We start from the raw sequence: 25,131 nt of genomic DNA, 5'->3' as shown, positions 1-25,131 counted from the left end.
ACAATACCAACCGACCTACACTAATAAGAAGTATTTGTGCAAAATTTCAAGCGGCTAGCTTTACTCCTTCGGAAGTTAGCGTGCTTTCGACAGACAGACGGACGGACGGACGGACGGACGGACGGACGGACGGACGGACGGACGGACAGACGGACGGACATGGCTAGATCGACATAAAATTTCACGACGATCAAGAATATATATACTTTATGGGGTCTCAGACGAATATTTCGAGTAGTTACAAACAGAATGACGAAATTAGTATACCCCCCATCTTATGGTGGAGGGTATAAAAAACTGCTATAGCAACAACAACAACTATCATAGACATTGCTAGACGATTCCAAAAATCGTGGATAAGCAACGAAACTATAGAGGAAATAAGACACCGGAAACGTCTACGCAACACTCTGCTACAACGCCTGTTGCGGCATCAATCACTCCAATCATCAGAGAGGCCTGAGATACAAATGTTAATCTCTCAGAATTAATGAACGGATCATGGTCACTGGGAAGGGATAACACTGCTACATGCAATAAATAATGGAAAACCTTCTGCTTCAGCGTATTTGGACCGCTCTTGACAGCATTTTGCGGAAGGAACACACGAATTTCCGGCCAGTACGTTATTTTGTCGACCAAATCAACTCCTTACCTTAATACACACCTATACCTTTTATTCATCGACTTCGAGCGTGCTTTTGGCATAGTTTCCCGAAGCTCAATGTGGAATACGGTGTTGAACTATTGCATCCCAGAAAAGATCATGACGACAACTAGGTAGTCAGTCAGTTTCAATGGAAAAAGAGTGCCGTTCTTTCGTGATCGATAAAGGAGTGAAGCAGGGGTGCATCCCATCGCCGATGCTTTTTTTAATATTACTCGATTCCTCTTAAGAAGCGACAAACGTTGAGCACCTTATGAAATTCGTTGTGAGTATAAACGACTTAGAGACATTGAGACATTGACTACGCAGATACTATTTGACTTTTGGTACATTGCTTTGGGTACAAAAAAAGGGAAAATTGGAACGCTTGAATAAAAATGCGGCCATAGTAGGCTCGAAAATAAATATAACTAAAACCAAATTGATGAGAGAAGGAACCAAAAATCTGACACCACTCACTTAATATATATATAACTAGTTTACCCGAGCCCGCTCCGCTGCGCCTTCTTTTACTTTATATGGAAAGAAGTTTCCTTGAAATGTTTATTTTCGACAATTGAAGATCTTTTAGTGAAGTACCATGCTACGAAAACAGTATATCGCTTGACAAACAGTTTAACAATATAAGTGCCCATATCTGAATCCTATATGATCTTTATTGGTATACGAATTTAAGTTTGGATGTAAGGTGTACTCCATTATTAAAATACTTCATTTCAGCCGGATATTCTCATGATGTCTGATTTAGTGGTGTTTTAGGGGTGAGAGGTGGTCCCCCAGATACTTGGCCCTGAGAAAATATCAGCATCGTGCACTTCTCTCAAATACCATTTATTTAAACCCCATATTGCCATTGGCTTACAGGATGAGGCGTCCCCCAAACACATGGCTATAAAATAGGTTATCAAATTCGTTTTCTAATCTCAAATACCTTTCATTTAAGCCACATATTGGCATGTTTGAAAATTTGTTTCCCTTTGGGGGTGTTTTGGGAAAGGAGTGATGCCCTAAATACATGGTACATTTGGATATCAAATTCGTATTCTACTCCCAAATACCTTTATTTGAGCCCCATATTGCGATGGTTACTAAAAAAATTGCTGTTTATGAGGTATTTTGGGAATCAATTCTTGCGAAAATGGGTATCAATTCTTGCGAAAATGGGTATCAATTCTTGCTCTACCCCCCAATACCTTTCATTTAAGCTCCACATTGACATGGTGGGTAAATATGCCCGATTTAGGGGTGTTTCGGTGATTTTGATGGTCCCCCAAACACTAAGCCCGGAAAATTTATCAGCAACGTACTCTATCCTCATATTCTCATATATCTATATATCATTTATTTGAACCCCATATTGCCATTGGCCTCAAAATTGAATATCAAATTCGTTTTCTAATCTCATTTAAACTCCTTATTGCAAAAGTCAGCAAATATGATCGGCCCTAAAAACTATGAATATTTAGGTCCACTCTCTTTAAGACCCAAATTGTCTTGGTGAGCAAATACGTCCTATTTGGGGGTTTGGTATGGTGGTGGGACGTCCGCTATACAGTTGGCCCCTAATTTTGATATCAGATACGTGGTCTACTCCCACATACCGTTAATTTGAGTCCCATATTTCCATAGTCGACTAACATAACCGGTTTGGGGGATGTTTTGGGGGATGGACGGCCACTCAGTGAGTTGGCCTTGAAAATATATATCGGATACGTGTTCTACTTTAAAAACCCTCTTATTTGAGCCTCATATAGCAATAGTCAAAAAATACTTACTATTTGGGTGGTGTTGTGGGGGTGGGGTGGCCCTATAGGCACTTTTCCCGAATATTGATATCAAATTCGTGCTTTACTCCCAAAGACCTTTCATTTGAGCCCCATATTGCTATGGTCGTAAATTTGTCCCATTTGGGGAATATTTTTGGTGAGAGGTGGCCACCTAAACACTTGCTTCTATATTTGGATATCAGATTCGTATTATGTATTCAAATACCTTTTATTTAAGCCCCATATTCCCATGGTTAGTAAATAAGTTTTGTTTGGGGGGTGTTTTGGGAAAGGGGTGGACCCCTAGAGACGTGGTCCCATATTTGGATATCAGATTCGTATTCTACTCGCAAATACCTTTCATTTGAGTCCCATATTGCCATGGTCGGTAAATATGTCCAATTTAGGGGTGTTTTGGGGCTTGGGGTGGTCCCCCTACCTCTTGGTTCGACAATTGGATATCAGATACGTTTTCTTATCCTAAATACCTTTCATTTGAGTCCCATATTGTCGTGATTGGTGTAAATATATGTTTGGTAGGTTTTAGGGAGGGGCAGCCCCCCTAGGTACCCCATCCGAAATTTGGATACCAAATTTTTATTTTTAGGGTACCATATGAGAGCACACAAAATTTCGCTTAAATCGCACCACCCATCTCCGAGATCTGGCGTTTCTGAAAATTAGGGTAAGGGGGAGGGTCCGCCCCCCCTTCAGATATCAAAAAATGTAGTACCCTATTTTCACCACGGGGCCATAATGCACCATCTGTGAAAATTTCAAGAAAATCGGTCCAGCCGTTTCTGAGTCTATAAGGAACACAAACATTCAAACAAACAAACCTACAAACAAACACAAATTGATTTTTATGTATAAGATATATTCCGTCTATAAAAAATTTTGTGTTTGAGACTAAAAATTTTTAAAATTTTGTTTTCAGAAAGAATTTATTTTAAATATTGTCTTTAGGAAAAATATTAATGAAATTTCGTCTATAAAAAAAAATAAATTCGAGGGGTTCCAGCCCTGACTGAAGTTTTGTCCTTGGAGAGTGGTAAGCTCTTAGCTTTAGAAAAATTTCCCTTAAAATTTATTCAGAAAAATTTCATTATAATTTTGTTTTTAATAAGAATTTACTAAAATGTTATCCTTAAGAAAAATAATTTTGAGGCGACCCTGGCCTGTGCTAAATTTGGTCTTTATATTGAAGAATATTATAAATATGAAATTTGTCATTAAGGAGAATTTTACTGAATTTTTGAATTAAGATTTTTTTTTTTTTTTTTTTTGACGAAATAATTTAGGCTGGGTCGGTCCCATTAGACGGATTCGGCCCGGCTGATCGTATCACGCTTTTACTAGTTTTTAATTTATATTTTATTTCAAATTATTTTTTTAGCCTGCCAGCAAAAGCTTTTAGTTGCATTAATTATACACTGCTATTAAAATGTTTAGTGTTATTTTTAATATATTCAAGTTAAATTTGTTAAAAGAGCCTTTGCGATGTTTTATTAGGAAATGGTCCGTCATTTGTTTACCCTTGGCAACACAGTGGAAAATTGTTTTATTTTCTTATTACACGTACGTTCAAATGGCTAAAACCTCCATTTTAGTCTCCTAAACATTCTCGTTTAAAACAATAATTTCATATATATCTCTGTGTCATATAAACACATATATATTTTAATAACATATATAGAGTAATAAATATTCAACCACGCCCAATGAAATACACAGATGTTCCATTACATTACATGAAGTTGCATTCAATATTTTGAAGCTATTTTACAGGATTAGTGTTATATTTGCTCGTCGGCATCAACCATACGAATAAACGAAGCTTAACTGTACGAATTCCTTGGGTTTAGATAAATCAGATAACCAAGGCGTGTTGGCGTGTAGAATTCGAACACTTAACTCGGTGTGTTATAATGTTACAGTACTATTTACAAGGCATACGCGGCTGACATCCATGGGAGCAGTACGCAACAAAACTACAAACTGTTGTATCGACCGACAAACTCTTACGTTCGAAAGAAATTCTCTTAAATGTGGTTGCTTACTTTGCAGACTGAAATTATTTCTCAGTGCCTAATCTTAAATCACATTTTCTCTTACTTTCACTTTCTCTTGGATACCAAATCGGGCTATTTGCAGAGAGATATATAATAAATTCCTGTGCACCATCAATCTAGAGAGGATATAAATAGTACTGTTATTCCCAGGAAGAGATACTTCTCTCCTTGCTTGCTTGAAATATTGGGAGAAAGAGAGAGAGAAAAAACAGAGAGAATTGAATAGCAAAAACTTTGCTACAGCATCCTCATATGCCGACAACGCATTACAGGGAAAATCCATTTTACCGAAGATGGCTTTGGTTTAAGTTAAGGGCAACACACAAATTACACCGCACGAGCGCAGATAACAATAACCAAATGCCATCGTCAACAACTGTAAGAGTACAAACAGAAGCAGCATCAACACCAGAACCAGCACCAGCTCCAGCACCATTTTCAGCATTACCACCAGAATTAGCAGCAACCAGCACCAGTAGTAGTAACGTAGCAAAAAAGACACGATAACTATCCCAAAAATTCCAGCACAGCACTGTGTCGCATGTCGAGACTGAGTCAAATGCCGTCAGTCCTTAAATTACTTCAGTACGAACTGAAGCTGTCAACGGGATCGTGTGTGCACGTGCTCCTGCTTCTGCTCGTAACGTGCTGCTGAAACGCCAATAAGAACGTAATATACCGTCACCATACGTACGTAAATTCCTTCGTTCGTTCGCTGGCTCGCCTGTTCGTTTGCTGGCTGGCTGGCTTGCTCGCTCGTCATACTGACACTTCGTATGTTCGTTACTTGATTTCTGTGGGAGCGCCTCTCCTTATCTATTTCGGGTGTGCGTGTGTTTCCATTTGTTTGCCTCTGTGTGTGTGTGTGCGTTCTTCCGTCTATCGTTCCCTTTTCTGGTTCCGGTGCGTTTTACGCTTATGACGTCCAATATGACACGAATGATGATAATGATGATGACACAATGACGACGGCCACAATAATGTGTATTTGCGTGTGTGTGCGTGAGCGCAAGTTCTGTCATATTTGTGATTCACGTTATATTTACACTTAGGTCAAGTCAAACCTTAAACCTTTGAATGCGCCGCCACAATCAACCAAAACAAAACAAAGTGAGGAAATAAGTAAACAGACAAAACGGCTAAAAATTACTAAGAAAACAGAGGATTAAGTGAATGTGATGAATGTTTATGACACGGGTCTATTATTTTGCCTTACAGTACAAAAGTGAATCCGGTAATGACAAACTTGTTCCTTGTTTCATTCACTATACACACTGTAATGGTTTGTAAACTATTTACATATGAATTTGGATTTCTAACCATGTGTGTGTATGCGTATGTGTTACTCTTGCTCAGCATTTTGCATATGTATTTGGGAATTTGGACACATACATACATGCAACAAAACTCGTACACAGCATACGTATTTACATATATAAGCAAATACCAAGTCCTATTAGTCACATATGAATTCGTTATTATCCAAGGATTTTAATAAATTATGGATGTGTTGTAATTTTTATATGTTCTACTTAAATAATAAAAAAAAACCGTTGCTCATACAATTTTGTCCCAAAAATATTTAGAATTTGCTCATGGCACAAGTGCCTTATTTTTATACTCTACAACATTACTGTGGTACAGGGTAATATAACTTAGAGAATTAGTTTGAAAAGGAAGGAAGAGAGATAGACCCATTGATAAGTAAACCGATCAACTCAGAATCACTTTGTGTACAAATACAGGTTGCTATTTTCATCCGATCGTCTTCAAATTTGATGTGGGCATGTTTCTCGGCCTACAGACAAAGTCCATTGAAATTGGAAAATATCGGTTCAGATTTGGATATAGCTCCCATATATATATTCGTCCGATTTGCAGTAATACTGCAATAAAATGGTCATTTGTTAACCGATTTTCTCGAAATTTGGCAGGAAAGATTTTCTAATGACTCTAGATATTACTGGTGAATTTTATGGAAATCGGTTCAAATTAAGACATAGCTCTCATATTTATATATCGCCCGAATTTCACTCCTAGAGCCACTGCAAGCGCATTTATTGAATAATCTTCCCAAAATTTTGTACAACGCATTCCTCAACGACTTCCACAATGTCTATTTAGTTTGCTCGAAATCGGTTCAGATTTAGACATAGCTCTCATATTTATATTTCGCCCGATTTTCATTCCTAGAGCCACTGCAAGCGCATTTATTGAATAATCTTCCCAAAATTTTGTACAACGCATTCCTCGACGACTTCCACAATGTCTATAAAGTTTGCTCGAAATCGGTTCAGATTTAGACATAGCACTCATATGTATATTCTCGTCCGATTTGCAGTAATATTGCAATCAATTGGTTATTTGTTAAGCGATTCCCTCGAAATATGGCAGGATGGATTTTACTCTTGCTTCTCGACATTATAAATTCATTTTTTAACAATCGGTTCAGATTTAGATATAGCTGTCATATATTGGGTTGCCTAAAAAGTAATTGCGGATTTTTTAAAAGAAAGTAAATGCATTTTTAATAAAACTTAGAATGAACTTTAATCAAATATATAATTGCCATTTTGTTTGATAACCTTTTGCCATCTTCCTGGCAAATTTAGTATTCCACGCTCATAGAACTTCTGGCCTTTATCTGCAAAAAACTGAACCAAGTGCGATTTTATAGCCTCATCATTGCCGAAAGTTTTACCATTTAAGCAGTTCTGCAAAGATCGAAATAAATGGTAATCTGATGGTGCAAGGTCAGGGCTATATGGTGGATGCATCAAAAGTTCCCAGCCAAGCTCACTCAGTTTTTGGCGAGTGACCAAAGATGTGTGCGGTCTAGCGTTGTCCTTGTGGGATATGACACCTTTACGATTGACCAATTCTGGTCGCTTCTCCTTGATGGCTGTATTCAATTTATCCAATTGTTGACAGTAAACATCCGAATTAATCATTTGGTTCCTTGGAAGCAGCTCAAAATATACCACACCCTTCCAATCCCACCAAACAGACAGCTTAACCTTCTTTTGGTGGATATCAGCCTTTGAAGTGGTTTGAGCTGGTTCACCATGCTTGGACCATGATCGTTTTCGACTAACGTTGTTGTAAACAATCCATTTTTCATCTCCAGTTATGATTCGTTTTAAAAACGGATCGAATTCATTGCGTTTAAGGTGCATATCACAAGCGTTGATTCGGTTTGTTAAATGAATTTCTTTCAATACATGTGGTACCCATATTAAAATTGACGCCAAACAAACAAATGTAAACAAAATTTCGCGCACTTTTTTTCTAAAGCAAGCTAAAAGTAACAGCTGATAACTGACAGAAAAAAGAATGCAATTACAGAGTCACAAGTCTTTGAAAAAATTTGTCAACGCCGACTATATTACTACTATATTACCGACAATTACTTTTTGGGCAACCTAATATGTATATCGCACGATTTTCACTTCTAGAGCCACTGCAAGAGCATTTGTTGATCAATCTTGCCAAAATTTTGCACAACGCTTTTCTCTACGAGTACCAAATTATCAAATGTTGGGTAATTTGCAATAATGTTGTCATTTGTGTTCCTTAGTTTTTACAGTTTGAACATATTTGCTCGAAATGTGACACGGATTGTTTAATAACCCATCCATTCAAATTGGTTCAGAATTAGACATAGCTCCCACTTTGTACCTATAGGGTAGGTGTAGGGTATTATCATTTACTTACTGGTTTTATTTGAATATGAATTCTAATTATGACGAATGTACCTCATTTTAGCCAACATTTCAGCAGTTTTAAAACTTATCAAAGATTTAAAATTGAAATTTTTTATATCATGCACAATTTTTATTGATTACAATTAAAGTTTAAATGCATGGTTGCATTAGATATTTCTCATATTATTTGAAAAGGCTGAAGGATTCTTGGCTGTGTCCGCTTGTCTGTGTTTTTGTTCCGCATCGTTTGTCCGATTTAGATATACAATAAGAACGAAGTGACCAAAATTTTCAACCGATTTGCACGAAATTCGGCATGAAATTATTCTTGTAAAAGCCTGTGCTAAATTTAAAATCGAATCAGGTTTCAATACATATATCTTGATTTAGGAACAATCGTATCTTGGAGGCCACCGTAGCCCAGAGGTAAGCAAGTCCGCCTATGATGCTGAAAGCCTAGCGGGAACATCAGAAAAAAATATCAGCGGTGGTTTTCCCCTCCTAATGCTGGCGGCATTTGTGAGGTACTATACCATTTGGTATGGTAGCCATGTAAAAACTACTCCCCAAGAGTCACGCCGTTCAGACTCGGCTATAAAACGAAGGTTGCCTATCATTGAGTTTAAAACTTGAATCGGACCGCACTCCTTGATATGTGAGAAGTTTGCCCCTGTTCCTTAGTGGAATGTTCATGGGCACATTTGTATTTGCATTTGGTATCTTGGCAAGTTTAGGTTAGGTTTATGTTACAGTCTGCCACCATACTCAATTTGGCGTTTCCGTCCATTGTAACGAAAGCCGTTATTTGCAACCTTCAGTCTGTCAGCCAGCGACAGCAAAGCGGTATACCTCTTCAATTCTAGATTGGGTCACAATATTTTGAAGTGTTCACAAACCCAACTTTGGGACTATTTTTCATTCGTTGCCCTTCGGGAAGGGTTTTGCAGAGGGAAATCCGGAGCCGGAAAATCCCGAAAACTTTTCAATTTTCCCTTTCATACGCGAAGAAACAATATGGCCATTAGGTTGGATTGATTTTTTCAAATCGTGTACCAAAAACATTAGCTACATACAATTCTAAGGAAAGTCTCCGACGAAACTATGTATCGAAAATCAAATCATTACCCGCGCCTCTCGACTTGAAAAAATCCAGCATTTCTAGCATTTGTGTGTTTGCAATCCGGGTACAGGTCGCATTTTTTTATCCAATCATCACCAAATTTTGCACACATCACATTTTTGCCTAGGGACAAACGTTATGAATTTTAATGAAAATCGGTTCAGGTTTAGTTATAGCTACCGTCAGGGACGTAACAGGATTTTATTTTGGGGAGGTCTCACCCCACATTTTTTTGAAATCGAAAATTGCCAAAATTCTACCTACCAACATGGGTTCCGGAAATCGAAATCGACGATAGCAAATATTTTAGAATTGTTTGGTTACTTGTTTACTTGTTTGGTCAACAATGGCTTCAGGGAACGCTACCAAACGGATACCATATATACAGATTTCTGTAAAGCATTTGATAAAGTCAACCACAACCTTCTGTTAAGAAAAATAGACCTTATTGGTTTTAGTCCCTCTTTACTAAAGTGGATCAGATCATTTCTGACTGGACGTACTCAAAGATTTAAATTTGGTACTGCAGTTTCCAAATCAATTGTTGTCTCTTCAGGTGTTCCACAGGGTAGTCATCTTGGCCCTGTGCTTCTTTGTTTTTTCATAAACGATCTCCCTTTTACTTTAAAGCATTCAAATATGATGTATGCAGATGATGTAAAGATCTTCAGATCAACGAGAGACTCTGATGAACAGTGTTATGCTCAGTATGACCTTGATACTCTTTACGAATGGAGCAACCAGAACTTTATTGAACTTAACATTTCCAAATGCAAACACATATCATTTTCAAGAATCGAAATCAACTTGAAGTAGTCTGTAGCTTTAAAGGCCTTGGATTGCTTCTAGACTAACGCTTAAACTTCCGTCAACACATCTCAATGGTCGTAAACAAAGCACGTAGTGCTCTTGGCTTCATGAAACGCTGGAGTTAAGAACTTAATGATTTCTCCGTGACGAAAAACTTATATAAGTCCCTAGTCAAAAGTAATCTCGAGTATGGTTCAGTGGTATGGGATCCGTACTACAATATTCATTCTGATTTGATAGAATCGGTTCAAAAACAATTTCTCTTATTTTGTCTCCGTCAAAATGGGTGGGACAGAAATTCATTACCTTCGTATGAATACCGATTAAATCTTATAAAGCTTCCTATATTAAAAAGTCATAGAACCATGCTAAACATTACGTTCTTGACTAAATTAATTCATGGTCAAATAGACTCCTGCTTTCTTTTGAGTCGAATTTTCTTTAACGTTCCTATCAGACCTACCAGATATTTTGATCTTTTGAAAATTTCTTATTATGGAACCAATTATGCCAATAATGATCCTTTTCGGCACCTATATTATTAATTTTATCAAATGAAAGATATAATAGTTCTATCTGAGAATCGAGAAAATTTAAAATGGAAAATTATATTATTATACCCACCACCGAAGGATGGGGGTATATTCATTTTGTCATTCCGTTTGCAACACATCGAAATATCCATTTCCGACCCTATAAAGTATATATATTCTTGATCAGCGTAAAAATCTAAGACGATCTAGACATGTCCGTCCGTCTGTCTGTTGAAATCACGCTACAGTCTTCAAAAATTGAGATATTGAGCTGAAACTTTGCACAGATTCTTCTTTTGTCCATAAGCATGTTAAGTTCGAAGATGAGCCAAATCGGACTATATCTAGATATAGCCCCCATATAGACCGATCCTCCGATTTAGGGTCTTAGACCCATAAAAGCCAAATTTATTATCCGATTTTGCTGAAATTTGGGACAGTGAGTTGCCTTAGGCCCTTCGACATCCTTCGCCAATTTGGCCCAGATCGGTCCAGTTTTGGATATAGCTACCATAAAGGCCGATCCTCCGATCGATTTTGCTGAAATTAGGCAAAGTGAGTTATCTTACGCCCTTCGATATCCTTCGCCAATTTGGCCCAGACCGGTCCAGTTTTAGATATAGCTGCCATATAGACCGATCCTCCGATTTAGGGTCTTAGACCCATAAAAGCCACATTTATTATCCGATTTTGCTGAAATTTGGGACAGTGAGTTGTCTTAGGCCCTTCGACATCCTTTGTCAATTTGGCTCAGATCGGTTCAGATTTGGATATAGCTGCTATATAGACCGATCCTCCGATTTAGGGTCTTAGACCCATAAAAGCCACATTTATTATCCGATTTTGCTGAAATTTGGGACAGTGAGTTGTCTTAGGCCCTTCGACATCCTTTGTCAATTTGGCTCAGATTGGTTCAGATTTGGATATAGCTGCCATATAGACCGATCTCTCGATTTAAGGTTTTGAGCCCACAAAAGGCGCATTTATTGTCCGATGTCGCCGAAATTTGGGACAGTGAGTTGTGATAAAACTTTCGACATAACTTCCGTGTCGTTTATGGTTCAGAGCGGTTTATTTTTAGATACAGCTACTAATAAGAGCAAAATTTTGTTGTTCACAATTCAACAATGACTTGTACTTATTAGTATTTGGTCCAAATCGGAACATATTTCTATATAGCTGCTAGGGGTCATAAGGTATACATTTTTCCCCGGATTTGACGAAAGGTGGTTTATATATATACCCGAGGTGGTGTGTATCCAAAGTTCGGCCCGGCCGAACTTAACGCCTTTATACTTGTTTTTAAATTCATAGGTTAATATATTTGTAAGTATAATTTTATTGGTCTGTTAGGGTATTTATTATCTATAGACATAAATAAATTAAAAAAAAAATCACAATTAATCTGTTATTATTATCAGCATGTAATCGATAATTATCCAGGCCCATTTTGCACTAAAATTCTACACAGTACATCTAACTTCCACTGAATAGGAATACAATAAAACTCAGTACACAACACACTGCAATGACAACAACAACAAATATACAAGGCAACCTTACCCGAAACGCGATATTTTTTGGCAAACACACGCGGGGGAGTTTTGGTTCAAATGGGTGCTCAAGGACATTTGCCCAAACAACGTACCTCAGGAGGAAAACATCTGTGTACCAAAAATTATAGAAATTATTTAAATTTTTCCAAAAATTTCAATCACTTTTTTAATTGAGTAAAAATTACCAAAATTTTAATATGTTTATACCCACCGTCCGTTTATGTCCGTCCGTCCGTCTGTCGAATTCACGAATGCTTAACATTAGTTTATGTCATAAGAGATAACAAATGGGCCATATAGGTTCAGATTAAAATATAGCTCGCATATAAAGCGATCTCATGATTTGACTACTTGAGCCCTTACAAACCGCAATTTTTGTCCGATTTAGCTATAATTTAGCATGTTGTGCTCCGTTAAGACTTCCAACCACTGTGTCGTGTACGGTGAAAATCAATCTATAATCTGATATAGCTCCCATACAAACCGATCTCCCGATTTGACTTCTTGAGCCCTTACAAGCCCCAATTTTTGTCCGATTTTGTCCGAAATTTTGCACGAGGTGTTCTGTTCTTCCAACAACTGTGCCATATACGGTTCAAATCAGTCTATAACCATCCGTCCGTCTGTCTGTCTTTCGGAATCACATTAACTTTTAAATGAGTGAAGTAAAGCTCTTGAAGGATAGGATCTTCCTTAGCCTAGAGGCCTCAGATGTTTCCTCCACGGAGCTGGAGAACTCCACCCACGACTTGTTCTGACAACTTTTCAGCTCCCCTTTGTATTTTCTTAGCTCAGCTTTAGAGACGTTACAGTCCCATGGTGTCCTTGCGGCTTTAGCTCTATTGAAGAGTTATCTGCAACCATTCCTTAGACCAAAAAGTTTTGGGATTCCTGCATCGTTACAAACTGGAGGAGTCCCAGGTAATTCCGCAAGGACGTCGGAGTATATAGATGGCAGTCCATTGACTATCCCACTCCAATTGCTCCTAGGCATATAGCCATGTTCTTCTCCGTATTCGACAACTATCATTGACAATATTTCCTTATTGTCTTTGGTTCTTTTGCGCATGGAATGCCCTTGAGGTCACCGCAGCATTTAGAGTGACTGTTGTGAGGTTTTCGAATCTAGGCGTGTAGTCCTTGGATAAAATTCCTTAGAATTCATCATAGATTGCGATTTTGATAACCGTTTTGACAATAAAAAAATAATTGCCCCATCATAATGGCAAATTTTCTTGTTAGGCAAAGTCCTGCTTAAAAATCATTAAAATTTTACTTCTTCCGCTTTTTTTCTGGTCACCACCAAAGAACGGGGGTATATTCACTTTGTTATTCTGTTTGTAACTCATCGAAATATTTATTTTCGCCCACACATATATTCTTGATTCTTAAAAACTAAGATAATGAGCTGAAACATTGTGTGGATAATTTTTTTCTACGGGAAAATTAAGTTCGAAGTCGGGCTATATACGACTACACTTGATATAATACTTATGTCGTAAGACGCATTTCTTATCCGATTTAGCTAAAATTAAACACAACAAGTAAAAGCGTGCTAAGTTCGGCCGGGCCGAATCTTATATACCCTCCACCATGGATCGCATTCGTCGAGTTCTTTTCCCGGCATCTCTTCTTAGGCAAAAAAGGATATAAGAAAAGAGTTACTCTGCTATTAAAACGATATCAAGATATGGTCCGGTACGGACCACAATTAAATTATATGTTGGAGACCTGTGTAAAATTTCAGCCAATTCGTATAAGACCGATTCAGACCATAATAAACACGTTTGTTGATGGTCATGAGAGGATCCATCGTACAAAATTTCAGGCATATCGGATAATAATTGCGACCTCTAGGGGTCAAGAAGTCAAGATCCCAGATCGGTTTATATGACAGCTATATCAGGTTATGAACCGATTTGAACCTTATTTGACACAGTTGTTGAAAGTAAAAATAAAATACGTCATGCAAAATTTCAGCCAAATCGGATAGGAATTGCGCCCTCTAGAAGCTCAAGAAATCAAATCCCCAGATCTGTTTATATGACAGCTATATCAGGTTATGAACCGATTTGAACCATACTTGGCACAGTTGTTGGATATCATAACGAAATACTTCGTGCAAAAACTCATTCAAATCGGATAAGAATTGTGCCCTCTAGAGGGTCAAGAAGTCAAGACCCAAGATCGGTTTATATGGTAGCTATATCAGGTTATGGACCGATTTGAACCATACTTGGCACAGTTGTTGGGTATCATAACAAAACACGTCGTGCGAAATTCCATTACAATCGGATAAGAATTGCGCACTCTAGAGGCTCAAGAAGTCAAGACCCAAGATCGGTTTATATGGCAGCTATATCAAAACATGGACCGATATGGCCCATTTACAATACCAACCGACCTACACTAATAAGAAATATTTGTGCAAAATTTCAAGCGGCTAGCTTTACTCCTTCGAAAGTTAGCGTGCTTTCGACAGACAGACGGACGGACGGACAGACGGACGGACATGGCTAGATCGGTTTAAATGGCCTAGTATGGTTTAAATCGGCCCATAACCTGATATAGCTGCCATATAAACCGATCTGGGGTCTTGACTTCTTGAGCCTCTAGAGTGCGCAATTCTTATCCTATTGAAATGAAATTTTGCACGACATGTTTTGTTATTATATCCAACAACTGTGCCAGGTATGGTTCAAATCGGTCCATAACCTGATATAGCTGCCATATAAACCGATCTTGGGTCTTGACTTCTTGAGCCTCTAGAGTACGCAATTCTTATCCGATTTGAATGAATTTTTGCACGAAGTATTTCGCTATGATATCCAACAATTGTGCCAAGTATGGTTGAAATCGGTTTATAACCTGATATAGCTGTCATATAAAGAGATCTGGGGATTTGACTTCTTGAGCTTCTAGAGGGCGCAATTCCTATCCGATTTATTTGAAATTTTGCATGACGTATTTTATTTTTACTTTCAATAACTGTGTCAAATAAGGTTCAAATCGGTTCATAACCTGATATAGCTGCCATATAAACCGATCTGGGATCTTGACTTCTTGACCCCTAGAGGTCGCAATTATTATCCGATATGCCTGAAATTTTGTACGATGGATTCTCTCATGACCATTAACAAACGTGTTTATTATGGTCTGAATCGGTCTATAGCCCGATACAGAGCCCATATAAATCGTTCTCTCAATTTTACTTCGTGAGCCCCAATGGGGGCAATTCTTATACGAATTGGCTGAAATTTTACACAGGTCTCCAACATATAATTTAATTGTGGTCCGAACCGGACCATATCTTGATATCGTTTTAATAGCAGAGCAACTCTTTTCTTATATCCTTTTTTGCCTAAGAAGAGATGCCGGGAAAAGAACTCGACAAATGCGATCCATGGTGGAGGGTATATAAGATTCGGCCCGGCCGAACTTAGCACGCTTTTACTTGTTTTTACTCCATTTTCTGTATTAATTTATAACTAAAAACTTGTTAGAGCAATCTGACGTTCCAATGATAAAACGTTTCTTGAAACCATAGGTCGTCATCGCAGGGGTGTCAGTTCCATTATTTCTTGTTGACGTGTCTGTAATCGTGATTTTTATATGGATGGCGGATTGGGCCATTGCGTCGGTTTCTAGTGCTGCCTCTAGGCCAGGTTTTCTTAATGGTAAATCTTCAGAAAATCTGCGAGAGCCACCGTTGGTCATTTGTTTTGGCTCATCCGCTGCCGACACTATTTGCATGGACCCATCGTGTTCGTATTCGTATCCGTTTAAGCGGAACGCCCCTTGCACGTGCTAATTATTTGGTGTTCGCCCCGCATATTCGTCATATCTGATTAGATTTTCCCAATCCACCACCTTGGGAGGCGTCCGATGAGAGAAGTAGCATGAAAACTCCGCACAGACTGGAACCCGAAGGAGGGGACGCTCGAAAGGCACATTGATCCTCTGCACGAAAAGAGAGTAGGAATCAACCCATATATCGTGGAATCAGGCTAAGGCTTTGGCCAACGATACAGCTAGATGAAGAGAGCTTGTTGATGCCCTATGTTCAAACTGAACAGTTTACAATTGGTCATTTCTTATTGTAATATATTTCATTTACTCCAATTGTAAATAAAGGACATATATATATATATATATATATATATATATATATATATATATATATATAAAAGCGTGCTAAGTTCGGTCGGACCGAATCTTTTAGCATTTGTCGAATTCTTTGAATGACTTTTTCAATTTATATATAATCTGCATTAAATTATTGACCGATATTGACCGTACTTGTCATGATTGTTAGAAGTCAAATTAAAAAAATACCACCTCCAAAATTTCAGGCAAATCGAGTAAAAATTGCGCTCTCCATTGGCTCATAGTTTCAAATTGGGAAATCGGTTTATATGGCAGCTATATCAGGTTACCAGCCAATTAAGACCATACCTGCCACTGTTGTTGGAAGCCATACTATAACGACATATGAAAATTCCAACCTTATTAGATAAGAATTGCGCCCTCTAGAAGCTCAAGAAGTCTTATCGGGAGATAGGTTTATATGGCAGCTATATCAGGTTATAACCAGAATTGAAAAATACCAAGTACAGAAGTGATACCAAACAACCATGTGCAAAATTTCAGCCAAACCGGATGAGAATTTCACCCTCTAGAGGCGCAAGAAGTCAAGAGCCAACATTGATTTATATGGCAGCTATATGAAATCATACACCGATTTGAACCATTTACAATACCAACCAACCTACATAAGTGTATTTATGCTTTCGACAGACGGACGGACATGGCTAGATCGACTTAAAATGTTATGACGGTCAAGAATATGTATACTTTATGGTGTGTTAGACGCATATTTTGAGTTGTTAAAAAATACACATATGTATATCTTCAACTGAGTGTATTTGTGGAAATTTTGGCAGAACTATGTTGGCGGGTGCCCAATGGCGGGTTTGGCTATGCTCTAAAGGACTAATTTTTTTTTTTAGATTGTCGCTACCAAGTCCTGTTCTAGAAATTTGACGGATCTAATTCAATCAAAAAGGCTGTAATTTAGTGACAAGCGCTTAAGAAGATACCATGGCGGAAATTGAAGGTTTCAATAAAAAATCACAATGTATTTTAATAAAACTGTAGTAAAATCCACTTCAAAAGATCGCCAAAAGTCACGCCCACTCTTCTAAGCTGCATTTTCTTTTAATTTGACCATAAAATTAATTATATTTTATTTATTCGTATAGTAAAACTAAATGTCAAAATACTTAGGCCACCCAACATTTTGATACTTGGCTTAATAGTTCATTCTAAAATAAAGCTTGAATAAAAATAAATATGAAGTTTTAAATTTGAAATAAATAAATAAAAGATAAATTTTCTGTAAGTTAAACTGTTCGAAAATAAACCTGTCAAATACTTATGCCAATGACTGTATTACTTTTTATACCATTCAAAACGAACGAATATTTTTTTTTAATACCGAATTAAAAAAAATTGGTTCGCTTGGAATAATAAATAGGTTAAATCGGGTAATGTTTTGCCATAGCTGCCGCATAAGCTGATTGTTCGCACAATTCTTATCCGATTTGTCCGTTATGTTGTGACTTTCAACTAGGCTTTGGCATAAGGTATTTGAAACAAGTAAGGACGGGCTAAAAACGTGCGAAGCCGACCTTTTAATACCCTTCACCTATTTGGATAAGTCGTCGAATTTAAAATTTCCTTAAATTTGGTATTTAGAATTTAAAAAAAGAAAACTAAATTAAATTTATTCCAAACACAAAATTTTAGTAAAACTTTTTAAGATGAAAAAATTTCATATTTATAGGATTGTACAAAGAAAAAATTTTGTTCAGACCAGGACCACCTTAAAATTATTATTTTTAAGTACAAAATTTCAATTAAGTTTTTTCTAAAGACAAAATTTCAGTGTAATATTTTTAAAGACAAAACTTCATCACAATTTTTCCTAAAGACAAATTTTACAAAAGTCAGCGTAACATTCTCTTCAGCCCTGGCCGGACCCCGCTCGAAATTATTTTTTTAAGACAAAATGGCATTACAATTTTTTTATAGACAACATTTGATTACAATTTTTCTAAAGACAAGATTTCAATCAAAATTTTTCTAAAGTCTACATTTTAATAATTTTTTTTGTAAAGAATATACTTCTTTTGCCCAGCCTTCTTTCTGATTCGATTTAGCTATGTCCGTCTGTCTGTCCGTTTGTCCATGTTAATTTCTGTACAAACTAAGGGTCGCAATTTTAATCCGACCGTCTTCAAATTTGGTACCAGCATTTTCTTTGGCCTAGAGATGAAACCCATTGAAATTGGAAAAAATCGGTTCAGATTTGGATATAGCTCCCATATTTATGTTCGTCCGATTTGCAGCATTAATGCAATAATTATTATTATAATAATTATATTTGAATTATTTTTTCTAAAAGAAATATTTCGATAAATTTCAATTATATATTTTCAATTTTACTATTCTTTGAATAGAAAGCATTAAACAAAGGTCTAAAGCCGGACAATATCCTGCAATGGAATCTCAATAAGAGTTCAGGACCAAAGAAAGAAAGCGCAATCAGACAAACCTAACTAAAGGCACTTCGCATGTGTGTAGGTCACAAAAACGTCACCGGCAGAATCAACAGTTGGGCTATCGTCGTGGGAAGAACAAGAGAGTTTTGTGTTGGTTGCTATTAGCATCGTTGGATAAGTTGGATTTGAATAAGGGAAGTAAGATTTGATTTGTTTTCGATTGCGCTTATAAAACAAGTCGACTTAAAGAGCCCTGTTCAAATTCAGATGTGTGCTTTAAAACTTACTCTAGTTGGAATGGTTGTAAAGCACCATGATCCATTTGACATCGCCTGCTGAAGATTTTACTTGGTCGAAAATTAAAACGCGATACAGGAAACCAGTCAAATGCTTCTAGCAACAACACACTTTTTGCTGACTTTTAATTGTTTTTCGCTATACTATTCTTTGAATAGGAAACATTAAACAATGGTCTAAAACCGGGCAATATCTTGCAATGGAATCTCAATAAGATTTTCAGACCAAAGAAAGAAAGCGCAAACAGACGCAAATATCTTCCTGAAATTTTTTCTATAGACAATTTTCAATAAATATTTGTAAAGACAACATTTTAACCCATTACGTTTGACCTTCGATTCCCTTGTCTAATTTGGATGAAATTTTATATATTCATTTTTTTTATTTATTATAGAAACCATAAAATGCAACAAGACACTAAAATGGACCCCAGAAATGTGTGAAAACTTTTTGGAATGGTTGTATTTTTGGATGTTAAAAGTTGCCGACTTTCGACGAGCCAATTTTCCTAAAACATCAGCTTATATAACTGGACCTTTTTCCCAACCGGTTTTATTCCTCTTCTACACGGTTTTATACCTCTTTCCATGATCGAGCTGGAATTTTTCTAAGACAGCTCCATTCTTGGGTATTTTTCTACCCATTCGTATTTAATGGGTTAATGACTTTTTTAAAGACCGAATCACCCAGATTAATTTACATTTTAAAATAATTATTTCAAATGAAACCATTTCGTTTTTTCTCAGAATTTCATAATTTACAATGCCGTATTTAAGGCAATTGGTACGGAGCTCATAGGGAGTTAGGATCGAAATTCATCAGTCAATGAAATGATCTTAATATTATCCTTATGTAAGGAAATGTGTTAAAATAATATAAGTCGGCAGACTTTTATCTATGAGAACAAGATAAAAGGTCATTTGACATCAATTATTTATTTATTTCATATACCGAGTTAACATTAGTAGGCAAAGAAAGAAAAAAGTTTACAACTGCAATAACGTGGAAATACCTTCTTTTTTCGGATTTCTAGTTCTATCACCCTTTCTAATTTTAGCCTCAATAAATTAGAAAAATTTTAGGACTTACAAAGATATGATGGAAATTAAAGCCATATGCGGCAATAGTTGGATGCAATTTTTACTGGACATCTTTTCCAAAAAGAAACGGATTTTCGATCGATTTTAATAAAGTTCGGAGGAGAAAATAGAGACATTGGTCAAAATAACTTACTTTTTTAAATATTTAACATTTGTAGTTGTTAAATCTTTTCAACTTGAAACTAGTTTGAGAGCAAATTAAAATGAGCGCAAAAGAAAAAATTTCATTAAAATACTGAACCTGATTCACCAAAACTATCACTATAAAACTAAGATATTCTTAAAGATAACCACATTTTGACGGCTTTGAAAGTTTTGGATCGCCCTATAAATAGTGTGTTGGCAAGCAGTACAAAATTCACCTCTGACATAAGCCGAATGTCACCGCCGATGGGACAATGCTTGCACCCAAAAGCGACCATAATTTTCAAAAAAAGAGTTTGAGGTATCTTTACCAATTTCACAGTAACAGAAGAATTTTGGTGATTTTCGATTTTTCTAAATCCTGGCTACGTCCCTGATGGGAGGTATAACTAAAACTGAACAAATTCCTATGAAATTCATCAGTCATCATAACAGTTATAAGAGAAACCTTCGTGCCAAATTTTGCGAAGATCGGTTAAATTATTCAATATTGTCCAAAATCGGACAAAAATATATATGGGTGCTATATCTTAATCTGAATCGATTCCATTGAATTCAATAGCAATACCAATTCGTGTAAATTGTGTACTAGTCTAAATCGGACGAACATATATGTGGGAGCTATATCTAAATCTGAATCGAGTTCTATAAAATTCAACTATAAAGTCGAGTCTTTTACGAGAACGTCTTGTGGAAAGTTTTGTGAGACTCGGTTTACAAATGACGATATAATTGCAATTTTAGTTTAAATTGGGCGAGTATATATATATATGGGAGCTATAACTAAATCTGAAACAGTTTCTATGAAACTCCCCAATAATGTCAAAATTTATAAGAGAACACCTCGTGCGGAATTTGGTTTACAAATGACGATATAATTGCAAATTGAGTCCAAATATGACGAATATATATATGAGAGCTATATCCAAATCTGATACGATTTTTCCAATATCAATAAGCTTCGTCTCTAGGCCCAAGACAATACTTGTGCCAAATATGAAGACGATCGGATAAAAATTGCGACTTGTACTTTGTACACAAATTAACATGGACAGACAGACAGACACAGCTTAATCGGATCAGAAAGTGACTCTTAGTCGATCGGTATACTAATCAATGGATTTATCTCATTTCCTTCTGGGTGTTATATACAAATTCACAAAGTTATAACACCCTGGACCACAGTAGTGGTGTAGGGTACAAAAATACTAAAGATGAGAAAAATGCAAGCGTAAACTTCATCAATTCTAGCTCCCTAATATTTACAAACAATTATCCAAATCCACAGTGGGAACGATTTGAATCCGCATGCTTTGTAGTAAAACGAATATTTAAATCATGTATTTATTTATTAATTTATTCAATAATTACACTTATATCTTATTTACAAATATAATAGTTAAATCGATGAATGCAGGGGTCTAAGGTTTACGCGAATTTTAATATGTAGTAGGATAACACCAAATTGGACTATTAAAGTCGAAACCAACAAAAAATATTGAAATCACAAAATGCTAATTAGTCTAATAATAATTTTGGATGTTTGGTCTGCTATGTCGTCATTAAAGTATTTAAAACTCTAACTACAACCAATTCAACGTTTACAAACTTCAGAAACATTATAATTGTAAGGGTTTAAATTTTATCCGAAATGTATTCAAATCCATTCTTCAGGAAGCATTTAAGATCATACGAGTATACAACTTTAAATATAAAAACAAAAAGTTATTTCTTCTCTCTCAATTACATAAAGTTATCTTAATGCTTCATTTGTGGTTCATAACCAGACATTTGCTTCCCATTCAATCGGCAACAATTTAAATGTATGTACAAATGAGAAATGTCTATTAAGTTTGATGTGATGGAGGAAATAACATTTTGGGGAGAAATTTCATGAAGAGAATTTCCGTAACTAAACATGGATTTAATGAAAGAAATTCACCTTTGCACACAGTCACAAGCAAATAAACACATCCAAACACTTCTTATATTGACACATGTGAACATCCAGACAGTAAGGTGGTGTCATTTTTGGGTCATATAATGTGTTTAAATATGTGAATACCAAGCCAAGACCTTCCGTTTCAAAATCCTTAAATTGCTTTGTCACAAGGCCTTCTGTGAAAAGAACCTTTTAAGGCTGTAGAAGCCACAATTTACAAAATTTAGCATGAGGTGTTTTATTTGACGTACCAATACGTGCGCAAAATTTCACCAAAATCCGATAAGATTTGGATATAGCTCCAACATATATCTTTCATCCGATATGGCCTTTCAAGGCTGTAGAAATACTCGATATTTCAATAGATATGCAAAATTAAAGTCTGACTAGATCTATAGATAAATTCTATATATTAAAATTAGTACGTAGACTAGGTGGTGTAGGGTATTATATAGAAACAAACACCTCAGGGTTTTTTTTTCCAAAAAGGCAGCGGAAAATATTATTTAACGAATTATAAAAAAAAGAGGGGCGAATTAAGGTCTAGCAGCCGACATAGACTAACAGTAATGTTCCCACGACGAGCTTGCTTACCTACAGCAGCTTGACGAGGATGGACACCTCCATATGAAAATGTGGTAACAACACAAACAGTAATTTATATTACCGTAACTTTATGAATTACATGCATTGGGCAAGTAAACCAAACAGAAAAACATTTATCTAGAATATGTTATAATTAGATCGATACTATCGAAGCATAAACAAGATCAGAATTGCTTCCAGATATTTAAAAAGGTAGTGGAAAGACTGTTGTGGGGGAGTTTTATCTTTTGAATATAATAAGTACTTATTAAAATATTGAGCGGCTAGACTTTTTCAAAATCGGAATGTCATAACAGTCCTGTTTCCGATTCAATTAAAAGATGATTGAAAACAATGAAAACAACCGTTTTCCGTTTATAAAATCAGCAACGAAGTTAGTGGTCTAGGCCGTCATTCCCTAGAATGACTATATCGGACTATATCTAGATATAGCCCCCATATAGACCGATCCTCCGATTTAGGGTCGTAGGCCCATAAAAGTTACAATTATTATCTGATTTTGCTGAAATTTGGGACAGTGCGTTGTGCCCTTAGACATACTTCGTCAATTTGGCCCAGATCGGTCCAGACTTGGATATAGCTGCCATGTAGACCGATCCTCCTATTTAGGTTCGTAGGCCCATAAAAGCTACAATTATTATCCTATTTTGCTGAAATTGGAACAGTGAGATGCCTTAAGCCCTTCCACATCTTTAATTAATTTTGTTCTGATCGGTTGAGATTTGGATATAGCTGCCATATAGACCGATTTCTCGATTAAGGTTCCGATGTCGCCGAGATTTGGGACAGTTAGTTAAGTTAAGCCACTTGACATACTTCTGCAGTATGGCACAGATCGGTCCAGATTTGGATATAGCTGCCATATAGACGGATCTCTCTGTTTTAGGTTTAGGGGCCATAAAAGGCGCATTTATTGTCCGACGTCGCTGAAAATTGAGACGGTGAGATGTGTTAGGCTCTTTGACGTCCTTCTTCAATTTGGCCGAGATCGGTCCAGATTTAAAAATAGCTGTCATATAGACTGAACTCTCGATTAAAGGTTTTGGGCCCATAAAAGGTGCATTTATTGTCCGATTTCGTCCAAATTTGGGACAGTGAGTTGTGTTAGGCTCTTCGACATTTTTCTGCAAATTAGCCCAATTCGGTCCAGTTTGGATATAGCTGCCATGTAGACCGATATCTCGATTTAAAGTTTTGGCTCCATTAAAGACACATTTATAATCCGATTTTACTGAAATTTGACACAGTGACTTATATTAGGCTTTTCGATGTCCGCGTCGTATATGGTTCAGATCGGTTTATTTTTGGATATAGCTACTAAGAAGACCAATATTTTGATATACACAATTGAACAATGACTTGTACTTATTAGTATTTGGTCTAAATCGGAACATATTTCGATATGACTGCTATGGGACATAAGGTATGCAATTTTCACCCAATTTTGATGAAAAGTGGTTTATATATATACCCGAGGTGGTGGGTATCCAATGTTCGGCCCGGCCGAACTTAACGCCCTTTAACTTGTTAATATTCAATTAAAAAAGTGATACAATCATCTAAATTTTTAATTGAAAATTTCAAGTTTCAATCACGATCGTAATTGAAACAGTTCAGATTCTATAAAAAAAAATGTTCGTGATATTTTTTTCTGTGAAAAGTCTAACAAAATGCGAATTTTCTCCGCTAAATCAGACAAGTTCCCAGAGGGATGAGCATTTTCTATAGTCTTTTTTTTCTCGACATCCTCACAGCTTCTGCAGAAGTCGTTACACACAGCATTCAATCTGTCATGACCTGTCACGACCAGGGATACCGTTGAGCGACTAAAGTTATGACGGGAAGTCTCGTTGTTTTGTACTGAATAGTTTGGAGACTTTCTTCACTATTTTTACTGGTGATCAAGTGCCAGATAATATTACTCTGTAATGAGGGGAAATTGGTTTAGATTTAGATATAATAACTACACGTGCATATATTACTCAATTTTCATTTATAGAGCCGTAAAAGTCACGATAGCCCGACGTACTTAGTTAGTTATTAGCATTATTTTGTTTAGCATTAAATAGCCATTCCTAGACTAATTTTTAAGAAAACTACTTTTTTGTGCGGCTTTTTTTAAGAATAATCCAGTTTTTGTACGACCTTTTCCAAATTCTCAACTATAACCATGGTCATGACAAACAGAATGACTGAGACGTCTGTTCTAGCCAGCGACAGCAAAACGGTAGACCTCTTCAGGTCTAGATTA

At 36.5% G+C, this 25,131-nt stretch overlaps 1 protein-coding gene across 10 annotated transcripts in view; it reads left to right on the top strand.

Annotated features, from left to right (window-relative positions):
- Positions 1 to 4,860: 4,860 nt before the first annotated feature.
- LOC106093003 (fasciclin-3) overlaps positions 4,861 to 25,131 on the top strand; it is a 649,496-nt gene continuing 629,225 nt past the window's right edge. For 2 of the 10 annotated variants that reach the window (XM_059363879.1, XM_059363877.1), the window contains exon 1: positions 4,891 to 5,195. The gene's annotated coding sequence lies outside the window, so the exon portion shown is untranslated. The other 8 variants (XM_059363882.1, XM_059363878.1, XM_059363876.1 and 5 more) reach the window with 8 other exon arrangements.

Source organism: Stomoxys calcitrans, chromosome 2 (genome assembly GCF_963082655.1).
Source record: "Stomoxys calcitrans chromosome 2, idStoCalc2.1, whole genome shotgun sequence".
NCBI classification, from domain to species: Eukaryota; Metazoa; Arthropoda; class Insecta; order Diptera; family Muscidae; genus Stomoxys; species Stomoxys calcitrans.
The sequence above is the reverse complement of the archived record's forward strand: the minus strand, read 5'-3'. Positions and strand labels throughout refer to the sequence as shown.